Source organism: Adiantum capillus-veneris, chromosome 17 (assembly GCF_014529385.1).
Source record: "Adiantum capillus-veneris isolate H3 chromosome 17, ASM1452938v2, whole genome shotgun sequence".
In the NCBI taxonomy this organism is placed as follows: domain Eukaryota; kingdom Viridiplantae; phylum Streptophyta; class Polypodiopsida; order Polypodiales; family Pteridaceae; genus Adiantum; species Adiantum capillus-veneris.
In genome coordinates this window covers 115,902,272-115,917,860 of record NC_140947.1, presented here as the reverse complement: position 1 = coordinate 115,917,860, position 15,589 = coordinate 115,902,272, and positions in this window count along the sequence as shown.

Here is a 15,589-nt window from a genome sequence, read left to right as displayed (position 1 = left end):
GATTAGCTATATCTACACTAATTAGTGGTTAATCCCGCTCTAATCTTGTGATTACCCTATTTTGCTTGTGTGTGCATGTAGGTTTGATTGGACTGTGGTGCTTGATAGATCTATGTGGGTGTGCTTGCCATTAGTGTGCTGCATGATAGTATTAGTGTTGTGTGCATCTTGAAATCGTAGTGTGTGTGATTGGGTTGATTGGAGGTGGAGAGAAGTGGATATGGAGATTGCCCTTCATTGCGGCTTAGCTCCTCCATAGGCGGAGAAGCTCGCCTCGTAGAGTTAACCATTTGTGTTGCCACGATTAGCTCACTAACTGTGTAAGTGTTTCCATTCCCTAGCCAGGTAGCTCATCCCTCCGGATTGATAATTTTGTTGGTCATTGGAGCTATTGCAACGATGGGACCCCCAACAAAGAATCTTGTCTTAAAGAGTCATATGTGTATGAACTCGGATTGACTGCAAGGGATATATCAAACCCCAAGTGTGGGAGTTGGTTCAATGTGATTATGATTTATGGTTAAGGGATGAGTTTATCTCATGAATTATGGTTGTGACTTTATGGAGGAAGCTCGTGTGGCTCATGGTTTTTTTGTGGATACGGTAACGTTGCCGAAATGCTGCCAAAATTTTTGCAGCCATGCTATGTTCTAAAGTGGTTATGCAGGATTGGTCATGCCTCACTCAAGTTGGGTGGAATGCTCACTTTGTGATGTGATTGGATTATAGTTTATGGTTTTGGGATTGAATCACGAAGTGATCTAGATGGTTTATGGTAGAAGCATTCCCTCACTAATTTCACTTGTGTGTTTATGTTTTTGTGGATTTTGAATGTGTGTGCATGAAGCATTGTGTTCATAATTCCCTAATGTGTGACCTATCTTGCCAATTTTGTGTTTACATATTCTAATTTCACACTAACTCCTTGCTAATTTGACTAATTTTTTGCTAACTTACTAATTTTCTATGAAGAATTGGAGCATTCCACCATTCAATTGATCTTCAACGAAAAGGTAATCAAGGTGGTATTCTCAACCTCCATAGAATCTAGAGATGTGTAGAATTTGTAGAGATCCCACCATGATGATGCAATGTAATGTTATGCTATGTTGATGCAATGTAATGTGGATTGAAAATTTTACGATTTTTTGTTTTCGCGCCTTTGTAATGCCGAAATTTTTAAGAATTGGTGGCGTATGATTTGACAAGTTTCAATTGCTAATTGGTGATTGTAGGTTGCTAATTGGGTGCCTATTGAGTTAATTGCATGCTTGGATGGTCAATTTCAAATGTGTGTGCACTAAAATCAAGTGTGTGTGCATGTTAATTTTAGGTGTGTGTGCGCTATTTTGCCCATGTTTGAGCACTTAGAAATCAATGTGTACGTTATGATTTTTCAAATGTGATGATTGATGTGTGTTGTGCTCATGCCCAACTAATGATTTGTGAAATCACATTGCCAATCCGACAAGTTTAACCCTTTTGTGTGCGCACCTAAAGATTGGTAAAAGGTGCAAATTTTTTAGTGTGTGTGTGTGTGCCTAAAAAGTGTGTAATTTGCATGGTTAATTCAATGTTTTGATTGCATGATTGATGTGTGTAATGATTAAATTTCTGTGTTTTGGTGCTCAAAACAGGGATTAACACATTTCAATTGCATCAAATTTTAACCTATTTTTGTCGGTTTAATTGCCTAGTCTTGATTTATTTGATAAAATTGTTGGCAATCAAATTGATGTGATTTGTGTAATTTTAATTGGCTGCACTATTTTAATTGGTATAAAATTTTTGGGTATTTTTCGGATAATTTTTTATAAATTTTGGTAATTTTTTGCTAATTTGTGCATTAATTTTTGGCTAATTCCATAAAAATTGATATTTTGCGATCTTTACGAGCTATTTTGTGTGTACATATTTACGACATCATTTTATTCGTATTTGTGCCCTCCGTGGTCGAGTTTTAGCGTTTTGCTATTTCCGAGGGCCGGATTGATATTTGTGTTATAAATCGCGTTTTGGTAAAATCTGCTATTTTCGATGTGCTTTTGGGTATCAAAAATGTTCGGTTGTGAATGTCGGTGATTTTCTAAGATTCCTAGAAATTTTTGGACTTTTTCTGGCAAATTTTGGGATTTTCTAGTGATTTTTTGGATTTGCGGTCTATTTTTGGCATTTTAAGACGTTTAGAACTGTAAATTTTTAAAAAAATAAAAAAAATCAAGAGTTCCCATGCCGGTCTTTCCTCGCCCGTACCTTGCGGCGCATCAAATTTGTCGTGGGTGGAGATCTTTATGGTCTTTTGCAATAATTTCATACAACATTAAAACCCTCTTCTTCTTTCTCTCTCAGGGTGAACACACCCCACACTCACACACACACAATCACTCTCTCTCTAACTTCTCCCTCCTCCTACTCTCTCTCTCCTCCCTCCAATTCTCTCTCCCATCTCTCCCTTAACCCCACGTGAACCCTCACCCGTCTCCCTCTCCACTCTCCCACTCTCTCTCTTTGTCTTATTCTCTCTCTCCCACTTTCTCTCCTCTTAATCCCCTGCCTGCTTGCACCTCTCCCACTCTCTCTCTTTGTCTTATTCTCTCTCCCTCTCTCTCTCTCTCTCTCTCTCTCTCTCTCTCTCTCTCTCTCTCTCTCTCTCTCTCTCTTAACTCTCTCTCCCATCACCCATTGACAAGCACCTTCCGTTTACCGCTGCCGCAACGCACTCCCTCTTTCTCTTGCTCATGTGCACTGCACACTCCCGCTCCCTGGTTCTCCGCCATCAAAGCTCTCGTCGGTAGCCAGCCACGTCAACGGCGTCAGATCTCTCCCAGGTGCTAGGTCGTCTCTCTCCTCCCCACACGCACGCTCTACCATGTCATCCGCGCTCTGCTGTCAGTCAAGTGCTAGTCGCCAGTCGCCATACTCGTTGCACCCTTGCTCTACCAGGTAGGCCTCCAATTGGAGTAAGTTGAGGTTAGCTAATAGTTAGTATAAGTTAGGTTTAAAAAAAATAACAAAAAAAAAAACCATTTAAAAGCATAAACACAATTTTTTTAAAAATTGAATAAAATCCAATAAAATATTTAAAAAGAAAGAATTAAAAAAAACTCATAAAAAATAAAAATGATGAAAAACCTCTTAGAAAATTCAAAAAAGTTAGAAACATTCTAAGAAAAATAAAAAAAATCAAAAGAAACATTTAAAAAATCACAATAAAATAAAAAATCAATAAAAAATAGAATAATTTTAGAAAATTGTACAAAAATAAAATTTTGACAGAAAAAATCACAAAAAAAGAAACAAAAACTCAAAATATCCTAAAATTCACGGTTTTTTTGTTTTAGAAAATTTCATAGAAAAATAAAAACACATAGAAAAACAATAAAAAGTCCAAAAAATCATAAATAAATCAGAGATAAATCATTTATTAAAAAAAACAAATTTAAAAAGTCACAAAAAATTAAAAGCTGATCGAAAAAAATCCCAATAAATCACAGAATTCATAAAACGTTCAAAAAACCCTTTTTTTTTTGAAAAATTCACAAAAAAGATTATAAAAAATCAAAACTTTTTCAAAAAAACCGTAAAAAATCATAAAAAGACTAAAAAAATAGAAAAATTCAAAATTTCACAAATAATTAGAAAAAATTAAAAAGAAGTTGTAGAAGGTGCCAGACAGTTAGTAAGACCCAAAAAAGCCAGACCGAGCCAGAAAGCGCCAGAAAAGAAAAAAGCAAAGCCTGAAAGAGTACCGCACATCGAGTAGACCGTGCAAAGTGAAGCAGAAAGAACAACTGGAAAAAGTGAGAAATCGACCAACTCAAAGCCGTTGTCTGGAGTTTTTTGGAGCAAGGGATTGCGCATATGTACATATGCATGCATGGTGCATCAAATAAAGAATTGCCCATTCTCTAGAGCCAGGTGGTTATGTGGGGCCCACATGTGTACAGGTAGGACAACATGTACATAGTGCATCGATTTTCACTATTACCAGTACCAGTGTGTTTTTTCTACAATAAGGAGGAGTTGGTATCGCGTAAAAATTCTCGAGGAAGCTATCCGTGGGCCGAAGACATGAGGTAAGCGAGTGCGTCAGATGGCATCTAGTGGCGTCAGGAGGCCGAATCGGGTCAATATTTGCACGTGGATGAGTACAGACACAACGTGGGTGTTTGATTGTGAGAATTATGCAGAAAGGTCATCATTAGGACCACTTTTTGGGGCCACTTCACGTGGTGGCGAGATGCATTATTGGAAAAAAGCTGAGTGCCAGTTGTGCAAATGATGCAAAAAGGTGACAACTATGCACTGCGAGGTCAGTTTTTGGCCTGTTCGGGGTCCGTTTGAGGTCATCTAAAAGGCCAGGGGCGCCCAACTAATAAAGCTAAGTGTGGGAACTGAAAAAACAGAGAGAAGACCAGAAAAAACGTGGAGAAGAGAGGAGGAACAGCCGCAGGTGTGTTTTTGCTCATTTTGGAGCCTGTTTTGGTCGTAAACTGCTCATCCGAGGTCGGATTTGAGCACTTTGACATTGTAGACTTGGATTTTGGGCCGTTCCGGACGCGATGGCGCTGTCCATTTTGCCAAATTCCTCACTCTTTTCCTACTGTTTTTCTGTGTAAGTTTCTCCTATGAGCGAATTTTCTGCTCTAGTTTGTGATTGTATCTGGCTTATTTTACCCATATTGTGTTAACTATTTGCCCCATTGGTGTTGTCCCAAGCTCAATTGTATCTAAACATCAGAAATTATCCTCTTTTGAGCTGAGTTTTTTGGGTGTGTTTGTGTGTGTGTGTGTCTGTGTGGAGTGGGCAAGTGGATAGTCTCTCTCCTCTCACTCTAGAGGTGTGTTCCCTGTCTCGGCCAGGTGTGTTGTGTAAGCCGAGTGGTGCCCCATAGTGTGTGTGTATATCTTCCCAAGAGTGTGTATCGGGTTGTTATAGAGGCGTTGTGTGTGTTTTCATCTTGCTCACATTCTTTTGGTGCCCCCACGGAGGATCTTCTTCGAGTACCTTTTGCTTCGAGCTTCGAGCTTCGAGCTTCGGGATTACAGGTTATAGGTTACAGGGACAGGGACAAGTATAGGTACAGGTGATTCACACAGGTGCAGGTAGCTGGAGTACAGTGATATACTAGCAGTGATGTCACTTGCAGTTGTTGTGGGAATGCATCACTTGGCGCCTATTTGAGCGCATTGTCTGTTGGATTGTACGTTACTTGTGAAAACTGCCATTGTACTCATTTGTGGAGCCATACTTGGTTGTATTTGGCAGTCCCAGCCATTTCTGAGACTTGGTCTGGAAGATAGTCATTTCTGAGACTTGACTATATGCGATTTGCATTAGCCTTCGTGTGAGGGTCGATGGCGTGAGGTTTTTATTGAGTTGGGGGATTCTCAAATGTAGAGATCCTTTCGGTGATACAGGTAGCTGAAGCACCCTTTTTGTGGCCTCGCCATAGGCTATGTACTAGTCAGTCCTATTTGATGCTCGGGTTCTATTGTTGGCAGTTTATGCATACAGATACAATCTATATTTTGGGTTCCTACTGCTCTACTTCTGGGGAAACTCTGTCGAAATTTTCCCAAGTTATGATGGCTGGTTTTTTGGTATTTTGAGCCATTTATGCTGTTATGCTGCTGAAATTTTGGCAAAATCAGAGGTTGAGTCAGGTGTGCCTTCTTGGGAGCTTCATGGTTGGCTTTAATGGATGATCAAAATGGCCCTCAGTTCACTCCTTTTCATTTAACTCAAACAATTCAGATTAATGTTCATGTGTCTAGGAAGATTTTTTTCCAGTAGCGCATAGTCTTTATGTTTGGGCCAAGAAGGTTACGAGAGATCTTGGAATGTCCTTTGCCTGTTGTCATTCCGATGATTAACTATGAAAACTCATTTGATGTGCATGTGTTTGTCCTTATCTAAAGTTGAGCTCCATTGAAGTTTCTGGGAATTCGGTAGTGAAAAGTTTTGGGTTCTGACACGTGTGTTCGAAGGGTTTCTCAAAGCATTAAACTTGGGTAGCCATGGCTTTCTCTTATCCGGAATTTCATGGAAGAAGTGGTGAAGATGCGGAAGACTTTCTGGAGCAAGTCGAGGTGGTATGTATAAGCAACAATATGTGTGATGAGGAGAAGATTTTGAGGCTATTTGGATTGCTTTTGAAAGATAAGGCCCGTGTGTGGTTCAGGGATTTGGAAGCTAAAGAAGCAGTGGCTTCTTCTTATGGTTTGAGTCTTGACAAGTTTATAGAAGCTTTTTTAGAGCGTTTCCAAGTTTTTGAAGATACAAATGCAGTATGGAATGAGCTCAATGCTCTTAAGCAAGGTTCTTGTCAAGGTGTTGATGCCTATATACAAGTTTTTACAGATTTATGGACTCGTTGGTGTGTTGCTCTTAAGGATGATACCCCCCCTTGTTCATTGAAGAAAAGTTATTTTGTTGATGGTTTGTCACCTTGGTTGCGGTTCGAGGTTGAGTTGAAGAGGCCCGAGTCTTTTGAAGATGCAGTATGCATTGCAAAGCACAAGGAATGGAAGTTTAAGCGTCTTGAGGAACATGGTATCAGTACAGGTATGCATGTGCAAAATGGATTTGACATGGAAGATGAAGTTAAGCCTAAGCAGGTGAAAAGTAGCCTATCCTATGATGTTTTTCGTTTCTTCCCAAGGTCTATTGTGAAGCGTAAAGAGGTCTTGCAGGTTGACAGGTTTATGGAAGAGCCTAAAGAGGTGAGTAATGCTTTGGATACAGGATTGAAAATTCTTGAAGAGGATGCATTGGCTACTTGTGTACCTTGTGATTCTAGGTGTGAGTGTGAGATGGAGGTTATTGATGATGAGCACGTATCTTTGGATACTAGTTCCTTGGAAATTAGAGAAGAGGGCAAGGTTAAGAGCCATTTTGTGGATTTGTTGGATGTGGAGCCTGTTTTGAAGCCATACTTTGATGTATGTGCAGTGATTGAACCGATTTGTGAGCATGATTGTGGTTTAGAGCAGGGATCTGTATTCTAGGAGACTGATGAACCCATGCTAGAAGCTATGGATAGTGGTGCTAGCCATGATTATGATGTGGATAAAGTTATATGTGATGATGAGTATGCTTATGATGATGAGAAGGGGTTTGGCATATATGAGTCCAATCTCAGCTATGTGGATGCCTATGCTAGGGATATGTGTGCTACGGGGATACTTTTGTGCTTTGGATATCAACAACTTTACCTTCACACAATGCTTTAGCTACTTGGGTGCATGATTTGCAGGTTGTTGCTATGGCTGGTAAAGCCAAGATGCCAGGTGATGAGTCACTTGAGTTGTCTCTATCGGTTGGGTTGAATGTGGCATGCAATATTTATGCTTTTGGAACTCCAGACAGGGCGGATGTGTTAGTTGGATATGCTTATGGTGCATTCTGGTTGATTGTTGACAAATGTAGATGTGGTGTTATGATGCTTCTTGTGAATCAGGCGATATGCCTTTGGCCTTTTGATCCAGGTGGAATGAGCATCTACTAGTGCTACTGCTGAGCATGAATGCTCTAGCAGGCTACGAGGTGGGCAAATTATGTCAGGAGTTTTTTGGAGCAAGGGATTGCGCATATGTACATATACATGCATGGTGCATCAAATAAAGAATTGCCCATTCTCTAGAGCCAGGTGGTTATGTGGGGCCCACATGTGTACAGGTAGGACAGCATGTACATAGTGCATCGATTTTCACTATTACCAGTACCAGTGTGTTTTTTCTACAATAAGGAGGAGTTGGTATCGCATAAAAATTCTCGAGGAAGCTATCCGCGGGCCAAAGACATGAGATAAGCGAGTGCGTCAGATGGCATCTAGTGGCGTCAGGAGGCCGAATGGGGTCAATATTTGCACATGGATGAGTACAGACACAGCGTGGGTGTTTGATTGTGAGAATTATGCAGAAAGGTCATCATTAGGACCACTTTTTGGGGCCACTTCACGTGGTGGCAAGATGCATTATTGGAAAAAAGCTGAGTGCCAGGTGTGCGAATGATGCAAAAAGGTGACAACTATGCACTGCGAGGTCAGCTTTTGGCCTGTTCGGGGTCCGTTTGAGGTCATCTAAAAGGCCAAGGGTGCCCAACTAATAAAGCTAAGTGTGGGAACTGAAAAAACAGAGAGAAGACCAGAAAAAACGTGGAGAAGAGAGGAGGAACAGCCGCAGGTGTGTTTTTGCTCATTTTGGAGCCTGTTTTGGCCGTAAACTGCTCATCCGAGGTCGGATTTGAGCACTTTGACATTGTAGACTGGGGTTTTGGACCGTTTCGGACGCGATGGCGCTGTCCATTTTGCCAAATTCCTCACTCTTTTCCTGCTGTTTTTCTGTGTAAGTTTCTCCTATGAGCGAATTTTCTGCTCTAGTTTGTGATTGTATCTGGCTTATTTTACCCATATTGTGTGAGCTATTTGCCCCATTGGTGTTGGCCCAAGCTCAATTGTATCTAAACATCAGAAATTATCCTCTTTTGAGCTGAGTTTTTTGGGTGTGTGTGTGTGTGTGTGTGTGTGCGTGTCTGTGTGGAGTGGGCAAGTGGATAGTCTCTCTCCTCTCACTCCAGAGGTGTGTTCCCTGTCTCGGCCACGTGTGTTGTCTAAGCCGAGTGGTTGCCCATAGTGTGTGTGTGTGTATCCTCCCAAGAGTGTGTGTCGGGTCGTTATAGAGGCGCTGTGTGTGTTTTCATCCCGCTCACACCGTGAGCGGCCGAAAGTTGTTAAATTTGTCAAAATCATGCTGAAAATCGACCAATCACGTTCAAGGCCCAGAACAAGCCGACATGGACTCAAATCGAGCTGAGAGTTCAAGTACAGCAGAACAAGCTAGTAACAGTGGCAACACATGCACAACTGTAACAAAGCAAATTTTGCAACTATATGGCTACAATGGGGATAATTTTTTGTACACAGATACAGAAGGTCATAGGTATCTGATGAGCAGCAAAAGTAGCACAGGAGCCAAGATCCTATTGATCACAGTAAAGCCAGATTCAGAAAACTCCCAGATGTTCACGGACTTCAGTGGAGCCACGTATTGCAACCTTAAAGATGAAGTGCAAAGACTTGACCCAAATGGGTATCCAAAAACCTGCACAAGTCCGTAAACCATCCATTTGGTACATATGCAATCAGGATCATTGTACATGGACTACAATGGTCAAATCTACAGTCGTGAGCCAAAATTGCAAGATCCAACAGATCAACCAATAAAAGCCAGTCTAATTGGAGAACCGAGCCAAAGACAGTACCAAGGTCAAGATGGAGCACTCTATAGCTTGATGCTTAGTGTTTTGAAAGAAGATGCCGACAACATGACAAGCATAGAAGTAAAATCTTCTCAGCAAGAGCTTCACATGACAGAGCGAGTTGAAATACCACCATTCATGGCGTATTGCTCAGATTGTGGATGGAAAGGTGGACATTTTTTTGAAGATTGTCCAAGAAATCCTGACAACAGGGATATATCAACTGCCAAGCACGGCACATAGCAAATTGGAAATGATAATCTCGATGTAAGTGCATCTAACTCTTTGCTTTTATGCAATCAAATGATTCTGCATTATCGTTAGAAGCACCAGTAAAAACACTACAAGTTCAAAACCAGCATAAAGATGCACATGCACCTGAAAAGCTTAAAATTGATTCTTTGAACAACAAATTCTTCCATGAATTTAGTAAAGGTGTCGCGATATCACCAAAGGTTGAAAAGACTATTAAATTTGTAAATGATTTTGCACCCATTGACACAAGTGTTCAATCATTCACGAGTCTAAGGAACACATCAGAGAGAATGTTGCTAGCTTTGTATGGTACACATAATTCATATGCACACTATGTAGACCCAAAAGGGAAACTGTACAAAAAGGATCAACTTGTGTTTGAATGGCCCACATACCAGCTCAAAGAAGTGCGTCCAGTGATAGATCAGAAAGGATGGTTCATTTTAGAGGAAAAAATCTATTATAGCCCATCCTCTCTAGAGCTGAAGGATATTAACCAAGTGAACCCAGAAACCTGTTCAGAGCCAAACTCTCCTCCATCGAAAATCAAGCTTTGATGTTGTGACCAAACGAACATATACTTTGACCAAAACAGTCGTAGATATAGACGAGAGTCTAGCATCTATGATGCCTTGGGTCTTGAAATAATTGAAAATCAAATCATAGGAGACCCATGGGATAGACAATATTAGGGCAAAGATAATGCTATCTACAACTTGACTTGGAGAATAACTTGTCATGTTTCACAAAGATACATAGGAAACTATGTAGAAGGTTTACAGATGCCAAACATCAACAGTGCTATCCAAAGTGTGTCTTCACAGTCCCTGAAGGTGAGACTAAACTAGAGCCAAATAATTTTGAACTCTTGCAATGAAGCAGGCTATAGTGATCACCCTAGGAAGGGGGAAGCTGTAAATCCATCAAGCTCAGCTTATGTACTAGGAAATGCTACACCAGTTAGAAGCCCTAGAGCTTCTAACCAACAGACCTCTGCAAAGTAAAAACCATTGAAAGATCATATGGTTGTTGGATGTTTTCAATTGATCTAGATTCCATCAGAATCAGTAGACAAATACCTCTATGAAGATCATCATGGATAAAAGTTTCAGCTAATCTCCACAAGTCAAAGTCAAAACCGACAAATCCAATATTGTTCAAACAGTTACATGTGATCAAGCTCACATATGCATATCAAGATGCACAGGGTAAAAAATATCAACAAGATCATGATCTTATACAAACCCCTACGGATGGCCTGACTGAAGTCAAAGACTATCTAAAGATGATGCAAAGCCTCAAGCTGCCAGAACAGGTGACAAAAAAGTCAAAGTCAACAAAAGCTAAATTCCAAAAAGCTACACAAAGGTCACCACCAAAATCTCCTCCAAAGAGACACATTCTTCCAGAAAGTATAGTGGATCTATTAAGGTCAAAGATTACTCAGATGCAGGCAGACAATGCTCAACAATTGTCAAAAAAGCAGTATCACAGTCATACGAGTCGACAATAACTGAAGCAGGTGGTCAAAGCAAAGAAAATGCAGAAAAACCTCAACCAAAGGATGCTGCCACAACAAAAGAAGTCAAAACAAAAACAAATCCTGAGACGATCAGTGCAACAATGTTGGTGGGAACAAAGAAAATTTGTCAAGAGAAGTAAAGCTAGATTTTTAGTTAGATAATAACAACATGTCTTCTGCACTTCGAAAAGATGTGACCAACCACAATTTGAAGAGGCTCCTGAATTTGTGAACATATCAGGAAACAAATGAGAAAAATGCTGGGGAATCATCTCCACTACCATTGAACTATGTTCACAGATCATTATAGCTCAATTTCATGTGATCACAACAAAAGATATTCCAGACAACATCATAATGGGAATTCCAATGGCCCAAAAGGTCCTAGAGATACAGAGTTCAATGAAGATGCAGTCTTCAAAAACAAACAAGAATGGAGACCAAGACTGGTGACCCGTAGACGACAACACAAAGTCCTCAAGCATAGTTAAAAGGGAGACTTGTTTCAATGTAATTCTTATTCAAAATGATTCATCTCCATCGACTAGAACTTTAGAAGATCTTAAAGCAAACGAGGATATATCAAGTGCAGATCAAAGAAAGAAAAGAGAAACCACAATCGCTATTGAGGAGAGAATGCCACCAAAGATAGAAGTTAAGAAGAACGAGGTTGCATACAACTAGGAAGTAATAGGAAGTCCAAAGATCCAGACATTGCCAGTTAAATCAACTAATGTGAGTCAGATTGGAAGACAGAGTCTCAAGTCACCCTCCATAGAGACACAGCTAGATCAAGATGAGACCATGGCAAAAGCAGGAAAAAAATCATCAATAGAACCTCTAATGAGAATAGCTATAGGCCTCAATAGTACAAAGGGAGCAAGTATCATATGCAATGCTCTACTGGATAAAGAAGAAAATTGCAAAAGGGTTGGAGAAAACATCCAGAGTATTCTAGAGATTACTCCATGCAAGCATGATAGCAAAACAATGCTAGCATGTAATATGTATGGTTACATTTATGCTTTTGCATGTATGCGCATCCTTGTGAGAGGATTATACACTACTGTCATCAAGATGGTAAGACATTCCTCATGGTCTGTGAGTGTGTGCACCCATGATACGTATTTTATGCCTACACACTCATCAATCACTTGTGATGCACTACATTGTACCCCATTTTCCATGGAGATTGCATCTTTGTTCAAACGGACCAACAACCTGAATAAAGAAGATCAACATCAACATGAAAATGATGAAGAAAGCGTCAACACATGACGGAGCTCACAACATCAAGATGAAGGAACATATATTGGGGGAGATTCTCCAACATATTCCAAATAATTAAAAATCCATGTGCACATCATAATAGATTTGAGGGCTTTTTCCCATGCAATTTTTTCCTCCATTGTACATATATGTAGATTGTGTCTTACTTTGCATTCTAAATTGGATCAAAATATCGACAACAATAGCATCACAATGTGGCAAAACAACAACAACATATTGGCTACTACAACAACTGGCGAAGATAACAAAGTACAACAACTTTTGCAGCTTTGTGTGGGGGAGAAAATCCTCCAACAAACAGCAACCAAAACGTGGTTAAGCATTCTCTCTTGTGTACCTTACCCTCTATTTGTGCCAAGAAATTCTTGTGTGTGCCTACATCCCGATGTTTTTGTATGCCTACACCCTTTGTGTCTATGGGAGGAAATTTTGTGTTCAAGGGGAGGCTTGTGAATTGTGTGCCTCACCCTAGTGTGTTTTGAGGGGAGGATTGTGTGAGTGATATGCAACCAAAACCCACATAGGAGAGGAATCTTGGGATGCAAGGTTTCGTTCCATTTCTTGTTGTGAACAACCCCTTCCACCTCACATGTCAAGGCATGTGAGGAACCTCTTACAGGCTTTGTGTAAAGCACCACCACTTGTATTTGTGCATAGGCAACCACCTCTTGTGCTCATGTGTCAAAAGGTTTTCTATTTGTAAAAGCCTATATAGAGGCACATTCTACTGAATATTTCAAACCTTTATCATTTGCAGTTATACCCTATATTGTATTGTGCAATAGTTTCTCTATCAAGCTCTACAGTAACCTCTCCAAGCATGCTTATGCCATGAATGGCACACTAACACATCCCCCTTAACCCTACAAGTTGGTGGTACTTGTTTGAATTCTTGAGTGGAAATTTTTGGTTTGAGTTACGGTGGAGTGGTTGAAGTGTTCAACAACGGCGTTGTAATTTCTTTGAATATTTGTTTTGTGTAGTAACAAATGGCTCCCAGAGTGACTTCTAAATGCTTTAGCTAGGGGAACAAGGATATGGAAACACAGTTGTCAAGGGATGAATGGGAACTCTTTTACTTAGAAATTGAGACCAAAGTCTTTGGCAGGCCAGGAAGCACAACTTTTGGGAAGAGTGTTGTCCGTAATTACCTTACGCGTCACTAAGAACCCTTCTGTCAAATCTTCATCTATATTGACGACAATCCAAGATATTGGTTTGCCAACCTCAGGCTACTTCAACTCAAAATATGGTTAGGCCTAGAAGACATGTTCTACTACTTGATGATGCACTCCCAAATGCTAAGGATTTCCGAAGTTGCTAATAAGTTTGAAGTTCTTGCAACTGTCATAGGAAAAGAAAAGCTAGAGGATAACTACAAACCACATTGTTGCATGGGAGGTCTGAGAGAATACCCTGTCATGAGAGTTAAAATAACAATTAAGAGAATTAGCTCCAAGACACCCATAGTGTTGTAAAGAAGTTATAAAAATAAAATTTTGATGAATAAAAGAAGCATAGATTTAGTTTTGGTTCACATGTGTACTAAGTTTTGTTTCTCCTTGTCTTGTTTTAAGATGGATCTTCTTAATTGTCTAGATTAACTCCCAACTTGATTTTGCAGAAAGGGTTTTTTTTCAATTCTGCCAGTTGGATTTAGTACCCGTTGGGGAATTGAAGTGGTTTGAGTTTTCAAGGGGACTAGAGACTACCTTGTACCCAACACTTACGTAGCATGGAAGCTATATGCTAAAGTTCAGCCTTGTGAACATCGAACCTAAGTGCTTGATAGGTTTATGACTAACCCACAGTTTTGGGTAAAGGAAAAGATCCAAGAACGCGACAAAATGCAAGGATATGTTATTTACCTTAAATTATGTTCTCTTTTGGACATACTGAGTCGTGAACTCATACTTAGTAAAAAGGCCCTCACGCTAAACCAAAGATACAACTTTTGTGAGAAGATCATAATCAGAGTGTAGAAGAAGTCAAATGACGGCAACCAATTCTATTATGTACCCCAAGAATGATTCAATAGAGTCTATGGACCTATTCTCAATTACAATCCTCACATGTTACTGTTACCTTGGATGACTAGGAGAAACCAAGGTGCATTAGTGGCTTTTCCCAAGCACAACCAATGGTAGTGAGCTTGAGTAGATATTTCTATAGGGGTGATGTAAATGAATGGCATGCTCATGTAAACTGCTTTAATGGATTACCACCCACGGATGTATCACGAGAAGAGGAATGGTACAAAAGGGAAGACGTGAATTCAGTGCACAAGTTGAAGTGCTAAACTTTGATACTTGAGATGTGAATAAATATAAGGGTAGGACCTTAGTTATAGGAACCGAGAAATTGGTTCATAGGATCCTTTTGTATTTATGTATCTCCCTAGGAACACTATGTACCTTTTTGGTATTCTGTGGTTATAAAAATTTAATTTTGATATAACACATATTGTTTTGAGGATATAATGTTTGAGTTTGAATGTTGGTTTTGTCATTCTAACTAGCTTGAGTGATGAGTTGTGTATGTAGATGACTGACATCTTACCTTGAGGGATATGGGTGGATATACTCTTCTGCCTTATGGTGGAGGAACATTTCCAAACTGGAGTGGAAGTGCAAAGGCTTGTCACTACCATGCATAATGGGGAAGAGAAGAAAAGGTTGATGTCTACAAATCTTAGTCTATCTAATACATTCTGAGCTTGGTATCATTACGCTGCAGGGAACCCTGAGCGTAGACCACCTGAGCATAAACCCTTGCCTGTTGGGAGTATTGAGTGAATACAATCCAAGTTGGGAAGGGAGATTGTTCTCACTAATCAAATATTGTACATAAATGCTTATAAACTTACCTAAGACCGAAAAAAGAAACATGGATGGCCAAAAACGTACTTCCTTTAGTAATGGCTACAAGATGCTTCAACATTGTTATGTTTCATGTATGGGGCCGTCAATGCAAAAACAATGATTGACATTCCTTTAGCCTGGTACCTTGGAAGTTGTTCTTTGACTTATTTGAAAAGTCACTAATCTACAATCCTTGCCATGTAAAGTTTTTATACAATGCCTACAATAGACCTCGGTGCCTTCTTGTAGATTGTGCAAATATACACAACTCAGTTGGATGGGACACACTAGGTGTGTTTCCAAAAGAATTTGCTTAATTGATGACTACTTTGGGTACAAGAAGACAATTTCTCACACCGAAATGGGGGTACGTGTAATGAAAAAATCTCTTACTCAACT